The sequence below is a fragment of the Mus pahari genome, chromosome 2 (assembly GCF_900095145.1).
Source record: "Mus pahari chromosome 2, PAHARI_EIJ_v1.1, whole genome shotgun sequence".
In the NCBI taxonomy this organism is placed as follows: domain Eukaryota; kingdom Metazoa; phylum Chordata; class Mammalia; order Rodentia; family Muridae; genus Mus; species Mus pahari.
The window spans coordinates 73,687-87,977 of NC_034591.1; the positions used below are offsets into that span (position 1 = coordinate 73,687).

The following is a 14,291-nucleotide window of genomic DNA, read 5'->3' on the forward strand; positions in this document are numbered from 1 at the left end:
TGTGTGTGTGTGTGTGCGCACGCGTGAATGCATGAATGTGGAGGGGAAGACCATGTGTTGTTGCTTAGACATTTTTGACACAGAGGCTCTCACTGGTCCCTAAGCCTTTCCAGGGAACCCTAGAGATCCTTGTGTCTCTGCCTACAAGCCCTGAGGTTGCAAGTGTATGCAGCCCTGCGTGTGTTTTCACATGGATGCTGGGACTCGAACCCAGTTCTTCATGCTCTCACTTTACCAGCTGAGTCTTCCTAGCCCCTAAGCAGTGGTTCTCAACACAGGGGTCATGATCCCTTAGGACCACATATCAGATATTTACCACTCATAACAGTAGCATCATCACAGTTATCAAAGTGATTATATGACTGGGGGCTGCCACAACATGAGGAGCTGTGTTACAGGGTCTCAGTATTAGGAAGGTTGAGAACCACTGCTCCCAACGCTGTAATTTTTAATGTTCAAATACGCTTCCATCTGCTTGCCAAAATAGCTATGCATGAAGACAGCTAACCCCAAAGCAACGAATCTTATAACTCACACTGAAACTCAAGTCCAGTGGTCCACTTCACTACGAAGTTAGTGTAGAAAATGATGCTTCAGTTACATAATGAAAACTGCAATAGTGCGGGCAGATAATGAATGTGTGTCCTGTGGTAAGAGAAATAGAACTCAGTGTGTGGCTTCAGCTCAGTTTTCACAAGTAACTAAGTGACTTGGAGAAAATGGTTGTCCTTTTCAGGACCTCGTTGTCCTCATCTGCAAAGTCAGGGTAACGATACTGAGGTTTACAGGAACAACGTGTCCTTTGAGGAGGTAAGGAGCAGTGTGTAAGAACTGCCCAGCACATAGTAGGTGCTCAATAAATCCTGTGAGGAAAACTAGCCCAGTACCTGGGTGAAGGAGGCACACAAGATAAAACCAGTTGTTTCTTAAGTACCTTTATCTGAAATAGTTTCTCACATTATCACTATCCAGTACTAATCTAAACCTATAATGAACTCTAAGAGGGTAAACCAGATTAAATGAAATAGAAAATCAAATGAATATACAAAATTATACATAAGAAGAAATTCTTGTGAGTTTTGGCAAAATTGAATGTATGTAGCCGAGCTCAAAACCCAGCCAACAGAAGCAGCAGAGACATCTCCCCCTTTCTCTTCCTGGCTGGGCCCTTTGGCGCTCCTGTCTCCTGGCACCTGGATCCAAGGACTTATCAATCACTGATTCCACACCTCTGGCGTCGTCACAGTGGCAGTCTGTTCTCTCACCAGGAAGCAACGGAGAGCTGGTTGGCTGGTGGGATTTGATGGCCACACTGAGAACCTATTAGTCAATTAGCAACTGCAAACAACCTTAGAACTCCCGTGCTCTCATTTTAAATTCACTAGCTAGAACTCTCTTCAAGATAGCATTTCTTCTTGTCTACATTATATCGCCGAACACTAAAGCATGCCCAATGAAGAACACAAGCAGAATGTAGAGCTTGAGTCTCCTGGCCTGATAGGTACATGATATTACTACGAACTGACGAATTCGAGCAAATCTTTGATGATTCTGGCTGTCATTAAAATCCGATTCCTCCCGTGTTCCCAGATCAGCCTCTCAGTGTTTTATGGCAGCGGCTAATACTTCATGGTCCTCTTATTCCTATCTCACGTCACTCATTGGAGTTGGCTAGCAATGCTAGGAACCCGGACTATATTTGTTTTCGCTAAAGAAAATGGTAAGTCTTGCAGACACAGAAAACACAGTATCAAAAGCTTTGTCTAAGTTGTACTCACAAAAAAAAAAAAAAAAAACTAAAAGCACCCATGATAAACTTCCTTTACTGAAAGTAAACAACTTTTAAGGAGTGGAAATACAAGCCAGCCAGCCAGCCAGCCAGCAGAGGGAGTACAAGCTACCTTATGAACACAAGTCCCTGATAATATTTGGGGAAGGAAGATACCTAGAACAAGACAGGACAGATCTGTGCTACACTGTTGTCTGTTGGATACAAAAAGGATCCAAGGAAGGATTAAGGAAGAAGTGAGCTCCTGCTTTCCTCAGCATCTCACCTCGGGCTCCGAACCCATGGATGAATGTCCATATCACGGTCCAGAGCTGTCGTGGGTGATTCAGAAAGTGGGCAATAGAACTCACTTCTCACAAACTAATTAAATGGAGCTGCCCAGAGATTATAAGGCTTCCCCAAAGTCACACGAATCGGAAGGTAGAGACGAAACATTCATCTTCTCACAGCACCTTAGTCAATGCCAAACTTCACTAAGGAAAGAGGACAAAAAGCATTTGGTAGTTTGTCTGCTTCTCCTCAACGAATAATGACTCAGTGAGATGGTCAGCACAGAGCATCCGAGCACACCCCGAGCTCTTTGCAGGATTTCCTCCCGGGTTGGTGCTTTAATTTCCAATCAGTCTGAGTCAATAACGTATGGTTGTCAGGGCCATTGTTGGCTCTAGCAGTTTCTTGTCTCAACCCCACAGCTCATAGACCATGGGGCTCGGGGTCAGAGGCAAGGCTTTGGGGTTGGGCCTTTCTGTGTTTGCACAATGGGACAAGTCAATATCTCTCCCGTATCAGTGAGCTCTGGACTAAACTGATCTATCAAGTGTGGTGGACAAATGAGAACTTTCAAGGCTGCACAGAGGGCTCTCCGGAAATCCCTGATGCTTTTCCATCTCTTTACACCCTCAGACTCTACCCTCACTTGCTCCCCACAGGGATCCAAGTATAGAAGAATAAGAAAGAAAGAAAAATGGTATGCTCTTACAATATTTTTAAGCTGCAGTGTATACTGAATTCCATTCACACAGTCCTGCGGGAGGCTTGACCCATCGTCAGTGAGCATGCCACAGCTCCTGCTTTTTTTTGCAACAGATATGTGCATTTCTCAGGGATGACAACAACTACAGAGAAAGCCAGCTGGGGGGCTCATTCCTGAGGGTCTTTGAGGCTGATTCTTTCTTTTCCTTTTGTCTGTATCTCTTAGAAAAAGTAAGATGAGGTAGCGCTGGAAAGTTCAAATTGATCCACGGTCAATGGACTCAGGGTTGCTCATCAAATTCAAAACACTTTGGGGCACACGGGACAACATCCAACTTTCCCAAAGGCTGGTGACAATGGAGAAAAAGGTCTGTGAAGATTCCGTCATCATTTCGACAAGATTTAAATTGATGTGGAGACAAACTGCTTTTTGTTTTAAATGGTGAAAACATTTCCCTTGGAGACACAGGTTGAATAATAAGGGCTTCTCCATGGTGCCCATAAATGAACAAGCTCTGCTCTGGCTGTCAGTGAGCTTAACGGGCACAGGTTGTCACTCGAATGTTCTTGGCCTTTATTCTGTGAATCTACTCCATCCCACAACCAACAGAAGGGCTTCCTAATGCCTCTTCTTTCCCAGGCCAACAGCCTTTAACTCAGGGGCAAGGCTTTCATCATTCCTGAGTGCGCTGAGACACCAAGTCGGCTGAGCTCATTTAACCCAGTGGAGTACAGAGTCAATGAAGTCAAAGCCATTGACTCAGCCTTTATTCAATCCCGCTACTCCCATCCTCCTATGTGTTAACTAAATGCATCCCCATTGAACATATCCCGACTGGCACTGTAAATCCATTAGTCACTAGAACAAAAGGGTAGGTTGGATGTGGATGGAGACAAACTGACTGTCCTGAAATCCTATCTCTGGCATTCTATAGCTCTGTGAACTTGGGGAGATTACTTAATTTCCTTGGTAATTCCATTTCCTCGTCATAAAATAAGACTTATTATTGCCACTACTTCCGTGATTTTATATGATTTAATAAAACTATCCATATAAAGTGTTTCCCATAAAAAAAACCTTAATAGATGTTAATTTTATTACAAGTTATTGCTGTAGATATTGTTGCCTTTATTATTATTGCCAGGAAGTGCAATCTGAAGCCAATGAGAACCGCACATAACTGGGTATTTGTTGTGTGTTGGATTCCTTCAGGGTTGGTACGTGCTGGCTCTGAAACTCAGATCTGTAAGAGCATTGGCACATGTGAAATTATCTTACCCTCACAGAAACACCAGGAAGACACTGAGGCATTTTGCTTTTCTCAAAGTCAATTCATGTACCACACAGTTAAATAGTCAACACAACTGGGTTGCAGTAAGCAGGGACCCCTGAGTGCTCATTGTGCCCTTTATCTGCTGAAGATGTCTGGTTGCAAAGCCAAAACAGATGTTTAAGTGTTCTTTGTAGAGTCAGTTGTGTTAGATGATGTTTGACTTGGGCACACATGTGAAGGAGTGTTTTCCTGAAGTGAACACTGGTGAAAGACTAAGGCATACATACTTGTGAAGGAACATTTCACTGAAGCTGACACAGAAGAGAGATGTTCTGCTAAGGCAAGCACGTGAAAGGACACGTGATGAGGGATTCTTTGCTAACCACATGAATGTATTGGTCCACCTTACACTGTGTAGTGTGTCGGGACTCTGCAGACTCAGGCTGATTGGATGCATGTGCTGAGGCAAGGCACGTGGAGGACACGTGATGTTTGGAGGGTATAAATAGGACTCCACAGAGTGATGGAGACAGAGCTTGGCTTGCTGGTGTGGCTAGCTGTGCAACACCTGTTCATTGATCTTCGCTTCACCGAGAGAGGCACAGGACCAGTTGGTTTCAGCACAAAATTCTACCAGACTTTCAAAGAAGATCTGATATCGATACTCCACAAATAATTCCACAAAAATAGAAACAGAAGGAATATTGCCAAATTCATTTTATGAAAACAGTCACCCTGATAACCTGAACCACACAAACACTCAACAAAGAAAGAAAATTACAAACCAATTTCCCTCATGAACATAGATGCAAAAATACTCAATAAAATACTCACAAACTAAATCCAAGAACACATCTAAATGATCTTCTACCATGATCAAGTAGTCTTCATCCCAGAGATGATCAAAATCTGTCAGTGTAATCCACCATATAAACAAACTGAAAGAAACAAAACAAAACACATGACCATCTCATTAGATGCTGAAAAACCTTTAACGAAATACAACACTCCTTCATGATAAAAGGCTTGGAAAGAAGGAGTGAAGAGAGGAAGAAAGGAAGGATTTAGTTGATTCCTAATGGTACCCTGCTGTACTTGTAGACTGGAGCCTAGCTTAATCATCATCAGAGAGGCTACATGCATCAACTCACGGGAACATATGCAGAGACCCACAGCCAAACATTAGGTGGAGCTCAGGAAATCCTGAGAAGTGGGGATGGAAGGATTTTTTTGAGCCAGAGGGGTCAAGAACACTACAAGAGAACCCACACAACCAACTATCCTGGGCTGTATGGGCTCACGGAAATTGAATTGACAGTCAAGGAGCCTGCATGGCTCTGACCTAGGGTCTCTGCATATATGCTGTGTAGCTTGGTCTACTTACGGAACTCCTAACAGTACAAACAGGGGTTGTCTCTGACTCTTTTGCCTATTTTTGGAACATTTTCCTCCTTTTGGGTTGGCTCATCCAGCCTTAGTATGAGGAGAGGTTCCTAGTCTTATTGCAACTTGGTATGCCATGTTTGGTTGCTATCCCTGGGAGGCCTGTCCTTTTCTGAAGGGAAACAAAGAAGAAGTGGATTTGCAGGAGAGAAAAGGGGAGGGACTGGGAGGTGAGGAAGGAGGGGAGACTGCAGTTGGGATGCATATATGAGACATACACATATAGTTTTCTAGACAACTCCCTTAGAGATTTTCATTTGATAAGCATGTGACATACTTAGATGTTTGTTTCCATTGGTAAGTCTCTAACGCCCATGAGCTGATAAGAGTAACCATGGCAGGCATTTTGTTTTTGCTGGCAAATCTCTTCTGATTTCTGGGAAGAGCTTAGAATTCCTTTGCTAAACTGCTCAGCTTGACTGTTGACAGTTCCAGGTAGCTAAGACTGATCCACTAGCTTCATGGTGTTGCTGGGATCTGGATATTTGGGGTTTCCACAAACTTGTATTATGGCGCCTAATCCCAAGACCATTGAGAAATGGAGCATTGCAGAAGAGATCAAATCAGGAGCGGCAAGACCTCATGAAAGAAATCCATGACCTCATAAGAGCAGTCCACACTACGCTCCAAGCTGGCTCGCTGCTTGTTCTGTGTGAGAACACAGCAAGAAGACGATGTCCTGATCTTGATCTTCTCAACACCTCAAACTGCAAGCGATAAAAATCTGTCATCTGCAAGCTACTGATTCTAAGGAATTCTTTTACAGTGACTGGAAGAGACTGAGGGGCTTTGCTCCACACTATTCGGTCACTGACATGAGGCACTCAGCTCTGATCACGTGAACGGATTCAGAGATGAGGGAGAACTCTACTGAGATGCTGTTAAGAACCCTAGGAGCAGACAAGCCAAGTTTAGGAAAATCTGACTATGTAAGGAAGAAACCAATGTAGAGAAAGAATAAATTAAGAAAAGACAGAGAAAGGGAAACAATCCAGATGACCATAATTTCAATTCTTAGTTTTCTGTCTTTCTGTTTCCAGGAAAAGCACAATTTCAAAATGAAAGTAGACAATGGAAACATGACTGAATGTTCAAATGTTCATGTGGAAATAGAAATTTAGCAAAATATAACCCATTGGTTTTTTGGTTTGTTTGTTTTGTTTTGTTTTTTGTTTACTAAGTAAGGCATAAGAAACTACGGTGCTCAGGCATGCAACATAAGACTGAAGCCTATTATGGCTTTTACAAAGTTGATCAAACAAAATAATTACATTTAAAATAAAATGACTAACTTGGCTCTAAGATAGCATATTTCAGGTATAACTGGTATAACTATTCGAGAGAAGAGTACAAGTTTTAAGCCATCTCGGTCCTTAAATTGAGGGAATAATCACTCTGTCTTCTCTCTGTAAGAAATCAACATTTTCTAGAGCCTGTACAGTTTTCCATGCATGGCATTACCATTCAATCAATAAATACTACCTAGGCACAAATAGACTCACCGATTAGAGAGCAGAGAATAGAATTCTAAAATTCCTTTAGTATGTATGTTGAGAAAAAGAAGATAAAGAATTTCACTGAACTAAAAATAGCAAAACTACATGTACAGAAATTATAGAATTGAAAAAATGTAAAAATTTTGGGTAAAGAACACAGCAATGAGTAAGCTTAATGTAGTCAAAAAGAGAATTGGTGAACTGGAAGATATGTTAATAGAAATGTCTTCTGACCAGAATCACAGAAGTCTAAAATAAGGAAAAATGCAGAAAATAGTGTGTGACATCAGATGGAAGTGCATATATTATGACACGACCATAAAAGGGAAATAAAATGAGGCATGAGCAATTATTAAAGGATAGTGGCTGAAACTGCTGAAGGGGATACTTGCACATGGCATTGAACTTAGAGTTGAGCTAGCGCCTAGGTCAAATCTTCACCCCCACTGACTTTCATTCAAGATATAGGGGGAAACTCTGCATGCTACCAGAAGAGAAAGGTAACCATCTATCTATAAACCCTGCCACCTACAAGCAGGGACCACTGCAAACATACTGTTGCACTAGTGACACAAATGTCATGGCAGTAACCAACAGCTTTCTGGTTTAAGGCTCACTTTACAAGGTAAAACACATCCCTGACAGTGCTAAAGTAGCCAAGAACCTAAGTTTATAAAGGTCAATGAGCCCAGAGGAAAACCTACTAAAAGGTTTCTATTCTGCTAAAAGAACATAGCAATAAAATAGCTACTAATTGCTATATCCGTAGCTCAGTGCATCACTCAGCCCTCTCCAGAGAAGCTTCCTCTTAGATGGGAACTAACACAGAGACCCACAACTAGACAAAGCGCAGAGAGTGAGAGACTTTGGAGAACTCCTTCCTAAATGAGGTGTCCTCATCAAACCACTCCCCTCAAGGCTATGTGGAAGAGGAGGCAGAAAGACTATAGGAGCCAGAAGTGATGGAGGACTCCAAGGATATCGTGTCTTACAGACACAACAGGATTGATGCACATCTAAACTCAAAGAAACTGTGACAGTAGGCATAAGACCTTCACTGATCCAAGCCAGATGAAGTTCAAACACTAGGAAGGAGAATCGGACACTGGGTCCCTCTCCTAACCATGAAACTTAATTGAAATTGATACCTGCCAACAAGGAGAAAATTGATGACTGGCTATATCAACCATATTTTATGGCAGGCCCCTTGCTCAGAAGTTATTGGCCAACAAAGAAGGAACGTGTGTGTGTGTGTGTGTGTGTGTGTGTGTGTGTGTGTGTGTGTGCTTTTTGTATTGTTTTGTTATTTTTTTTGTCTTTTGCTTGTTTTTGATTTTTATTTTTGTGGGTTTTTTTTTAAAAAGATAGAGTAATGGAGTTAGATAAAGAGATATGGATGTGTGAGAGAGATAAAGAAAGAGAGAATACAGAATTAGACAGACAGATCAGGAGGGAAGATCCAGGGAGGAGTTGGAGGAGGGGGAAAACATGCTCAAAATATTCTGTATGAAAAAAATGTATATAGTGACTAAAGATTTTCCAAACCTCTCAAAAGACATGCCAAGATTCATTTCTACCGTAAGTAATGTTGAGGCTTGGCTCCCTGTGTAATGGCACTGAGTGATAGGGTCTAGTGAAATATATTTGGATGAGGGGCTAGAGAGCTCATGAATAAATTAGTGCCTTTGAAAGCAGGTCACAGAATTTTAGTCTTCTTTTACATACTTCCCCCAGATCTCCCATTTTCTATCACAAGCTGAAGCACTATGACACCCTTTCCCCTTTTTCCCTTAGAAACTAAGATGCTAGCAACTAATCTTGGACTTCTAGCTTTCAGACCATGAGCAAAATAAAATTATTTTTACCCAGGCTCAGATGTTTTGTTATAGTATCAACAGCAAATGGACTAGGAAGACCTTAAGCTACATAGTCAAGAAACTCTATAAAGCCTAAACGGGATAAAGGCGAAGAAATCATATCAGACACCTGATAGCAGAAGTGATGAAAATCATGGAAAAACAGATTCTTGGTTTTGTTTTGTTTTGCTTTGCTTTGCTTTGCTTTGGGGTGTAGTATGTTTGTGTGTTTGAGGTTGGGTCAGAGGGATGTGTTTTCTGGGGGTAAAAGTTGGTGTGGGCTTTAATAGCCAGTGCTTTTATACACAAGCCATCTCACTAACGGTATAATCAGGAAACATTGTGTAATCTTAGTGAAATCTGTGAGAGTCATGTTAATTTGAATTTCCTAACCTCATGTCTTCTCCCAAATTTCAGTAGCCTTAAAGACCAACCGTCTTACGGTCAAAGTGAAAGACAGAAACCTGAGAGCCATGGACAGTAAGAGTCCAGAGTTTTGCCAAGCCACCAAACCTGCTGTCATTGTCTGACCTGCTTTGGCAGTGTCCTATGGACTTCACTGGATTGGTCTGTCGATTTGTCTATCTATCTATCTATCTATCTATCTATCTATCTATCTATCTATTCTTTCTTTCTTTCTTTCTTTCTTTCTTTTCTCACTTTTCTTTGCTTATTGTGATCATTTTGTCCACAATGAATTTGTCAAAAGTTAAACAAAAATAGTTGCTTAGCAATGTCTGCAACAACAACAAGAAACGCTGCAAACAAGAACCATCAAGCCAAAACTGTTCCTAAAGAATCCTTGATCTTGGACACCTTTAATTCCAGCACACGGGAGGCAGAAGCAGGTGGGATTCTGTGTTCAAAAGCCATCATGGTGTATAGAGTGACTCACTGGGTAAGAGTACACAGAGAAACCCCATCTAAAAAAAGGCAAAACAAACAAAACCCGGAGAATTAGGGGAAGGGATGAGAACAGTATGACAGCAGAAAGATGGTATCAGTAAAGCATTGTAGTGCACACAGCGGGATGCTCACAGTGCGCACAGCCGGATGATCACAGCGGGATGATCACGGTGCACACAGCGGGATGCTCATGCTGCGCACACCAGGATGATCAAGGTGCACACAGTGGGATGATCAAGGTGCACATAGCTGGATGATCAAGGTGCACACAGCTGGATGATCAAGGTGCACACAGCGGGATGATCAATGGTGCACACAGCGGGATGATCACGGTGCACACAGCGGGATGATCACGGTGCACACAGCGAGATGATCACGGTGCACACAGCGGGATGATCAACGGTGCACACATCGGGATGCTCATGCTGCGCACACCGGGATGATCAAGGTGCACACAGCGGGATGATCAAGGTGCACATAGCTGGATGATCACGGTGCACACAGCGGGATGATCATGGTGCACACAGCGGGATGATCACGGTGCACACAGCGGGATGATCACGGTGCGCACAGCGGGATTCTCACGCTGGCACACCCGGATGATCACGGTGCACACAGCGGGATGATCAAAGGTGCACACAGCGGGATGCTCACGGTGCACACAGCGGGATGATCAAGGTGCACACAGCGGGATGATCAAGGTACACACAGCGGGATGATCAACGGTGCACACAGCGGGATGATCATGGTGCACACAGCGGGATGTGCAGAAGGAGGAGGGCAAGGGGACAGAAGTGGTGCTCGAGGAAATAATGGCAGCAGATTTCCCAAAGATGGTGAAACCATTAATGAGACATCTAAGAAACAACGAAATCCAAGCAAAATGGAGACAGCTACAGGCAGACAAAAGGACTAGTGAAGCCAGGAGTGGGGGTGAGGATGGGGTTGTGGCTCATCACACACAAAGGAGCCTCAAAGTTATGCATTGCTAATTTCTCAATGGAAAGCCAGAAATCATGAGGAGAGGCATTCAAAGCACTAAAAAGATAAACCCAAGCACAAGTTCGCTGCAGGCAGACCCCCTTTAAAATGAATTCTCAGAGTGTCCTTTTGGTGGAAATAAAAGGACACAAAACAGTAACTCAAATCACATGGAGAAATAAAAACCTTGTCACAAATAACTATCAATAGAATTACGATGCTGCGTCTCTCTAAAACTCACATATTAGAATCTTAAGTACACTTCAGAATGTGACTATATTTGGAGAAAGGAATTTTAAAGAGGTCCTTTAGTCAGAGAAAATGACATAGACAACAAATCCTAGCATCAGAAAGACATTAAATTTAATGAATTAAACATTCTCATCAGGAGGCAAACATTTCCAGGCTGCATCTCTCTCTTTTTTTATTTTGTTTTTTTTGTTGTTGTTTTGTTTGTTTGTTTGTTTGTTTTTTGAGACAGGGTTTCTCTGTATAGCCCTGGCTGTCCTGGAACCCACTTTGTAGACCAGGGTGGCCTCGAACTCAGAAATCCGCCTGCCTCTGCCTCCCGGGTGCTGGGATTAAAGGCCTGCGCCACCACGCCCGGCTCTCTTTTTTTTTTTTTTTTTTTTTATTGCATGATCCAACTATATATCTTTATAACTCTACAAGAGTCATTCTCTGGATCTGAAATCACAAATAAGCTGAAAAGCAAAAAGAACGGGTAAAGTTATAAACAGTAAATACACAGAAAGAGAGGGGAAAGAGAAAGGTGTAATCAGTATGCTAGAATGGCTTTGCTAACATCTGACAAATTAGACCTCCGTTTTTTTCCTGTTGCTGTAATAGACAACCAGACAAAAGTAACTTCCGGGAGACAGTTTATTCCGGTCCACAGTGTGAGGTTCAGTCCACAATGGAGGGGAAATCAAGGCGGCAGGAGCGAAACGCTGTGGTGGGTCATCGTCCACAGTCAAGAAACAGAAATGAAAACTCCCCAGTGCTCAGCAACCTTTCTGTGTGCAATCCGCACTGTGGACTTCCCAGCATCCTTTGCCCGGGGAATAGCTCCATCTACAGTCAGGACCCCTCTTCCAGCCGCGACACAACCCGCCACTGGCACGCCCAGAGGCCCATCTCCGAGGTGATTCTAGAATCTCTCAAGCTGACAATTAACATGGAACATGACAGATCTTAAAGCAAATTCTGTTATTAAAGAGAACATTATGATAAATGGCTTGTCCATGAGGGCACTAACAATAATGAGCACATCGGTCTCTAATGGGAGGATTTCAAAATCAGAAGAAACTAAGGTGGGAAAAATATATAATTTCACCACACTACTCTGGGTCTTTAATAGCTGACTTTCATGCATAATAACCAGGAAAAATATCAACTAAAGAAACAGAAGTCAACACCATGAAATAAATAGACCTAGCAATCATTTACCTAACTTTCCACAAACACTTAAGAAGAAGAGTGTTCTTAAGTGTGCAGGAGAGCCTCCGAACAGACCATAGGTTAAGCCATAAATGTGACTGACTACAATTAAAAGACCACAGTAGTACAAAATATGACCTCTGATTACAATGGATTGAAATTAGAAACCAAAGACAAACAGATATTTGGGTAAATTAAACAGTATTCCAAATAACTACTGAGTCAAAAAAGAAATGACAATACTTATATAATACTTGAAGATTAAAGTAGACATAAAAACATATCAAAATTTAAGGAAATAAAGCTAAAAGCTATTTATGAGTGAATAAATGTCTGTATTTTAGAAAGAGTAAGAAACCTCAAATCAATTGCCTAACTTTTTACTTTGAGGAGCTGGAAAAAAAAGAGGAAAAAAAAAACCTAAATGCGAAGGAAGCAGAAAGAATGAAGTAGTTAGAATTAAAGGTATGTGTGTGTGTATACACATATACATATATGTGTTGTATACATACATGCATATATTATATACATATATATCAACACAAATTATCACCAGTAAAACTGACAAACCTTTCACTACATAGGCTATGAGAAGAGAAAAGAGGCCTAGAATACTAAGGAGTGAGAGAGGGCTTCATCCCCCTACAGAGCCTGTGATCAGAAAGGCATAAGGACTTTCGAGGAGCACTACATACAACGAACGGGCTGGTTTACTTCAACAAGTGCTTTGACATATCAAAACTACAAAACTGACTCAAAAAAGAAGTAAAACACTCAAATCAACTTAGAACAATTAAAGAAATGCAATCAGTGGGGAAAATAATCCCCCAAACCAGTTGGTTCCTTTGACGAGTTCCCTCCTATATTAAAGAAATAATAATAATACCAAGCTTTTAAAATAGAATACTCAGAAAGATCTAGACCAGGAGCAAAAAGTTTCTGTCTTATTCTGTAAGGCCATTATTATGCTGCTACCCAAAACAAAAAGACATAATAAAACAAAACAAAATACCTGCAAACTAAATCCGACAAATCTTAATCGATGAGTTAGTGGAATTTACTCAAGACGGTTAAATCAAACCATGTAAGAAGACCATGTCATTATTAAAAGAATAAATGACAAAGTGCAGAAGAGCATCTCACCTAGTACAGACACAGTGTTCGGCAGCAACTCGGAGTGCCCCATAAAAAGCACTCGACAAACTCAGTACAGTGAAGAACTGGAAACTGTACCTAGAGAAAGGTTCAATAGAGGCTTAAAGTCTGAGTCTCTCACTGAGAAAACTTAAAAGGCAGCAGCCGGCCAATGCTGTAGGGTCTTTGCTGTAGATTTTATTCTGACCACAGGAGGGGCCATTGGAGAAATCATTAAAGCAGTTAGTGGGTCATGATATCGTTCCTTTTTGCAAAATGTGTTCTACATGCTACAAGATATTCTGTTAGAATCCGTGCAAACTGAAGCTGAGGACAGAAGATTTCTCCTATAGATGTAAGAGTTGGGGGTAAAGATTCAGGCATCCAGACTAAATCAGCAGCTGCTGATTAGTGTGAGAACAAATGTAGAAAGGAATGATCATGGTGGTCATTCAGATATTTAGCTGAACAACTGTAGCAATAACAGAGCCATGATACCAAACAAAACATCCACTGGGGCAATTATTTAGTATTCATGTGCATCTTTCAAATATAGACTTTAGAGAAAAAATCTGAAGATTAAAGATGAAATCAGAGTCGAATATAAAGATTTAGAAAAAAAATGTCACCATTACGAGTACTATGTAAAAACCATGTGCCAAAGAGGACTAACTTGGAAAACCAGATAAACTGAGGAAGGATGGCAGCCCAGGAGAGAGCCTCAGCATTTAGGTAGAAGAGAGATGGCAGTGTAGAGTAAGAAGAAGAAAAAGAAAGAGAAGGAAGCTGGAAGCACTGTGCATGATGGTTTTCAATCCAATTACCTCAAGAAGGAAGTGATGATGGACTCTATTGAATGTCGTCAGGATGGCAAGCATGATAGGTCGTCAGCGTTTGGAATACAGTAAATGTTTGAAACTTTCAACAGTGGAAAGTCAAAGAAGTTGTAACATCAGACCTTTAAATGAAGCAAAATAGGAAGGAATGTGAGTTGAAAAAA

The 14,291-nt window shown here is 41.6% G+C and overlaps 1 pseudogene; it reads left to right on the forward strand.

Annotated features, from left to right (window-relative positions):
* LOC110316094 overlaps window positions 1-11,915 on the forward strand; it is a 70,586-nt pseudogene extending 58,671 nt beyond the window's left edge.
* Window positions 11,916-14,291: the final 2,376 nt, after the last annotated feature.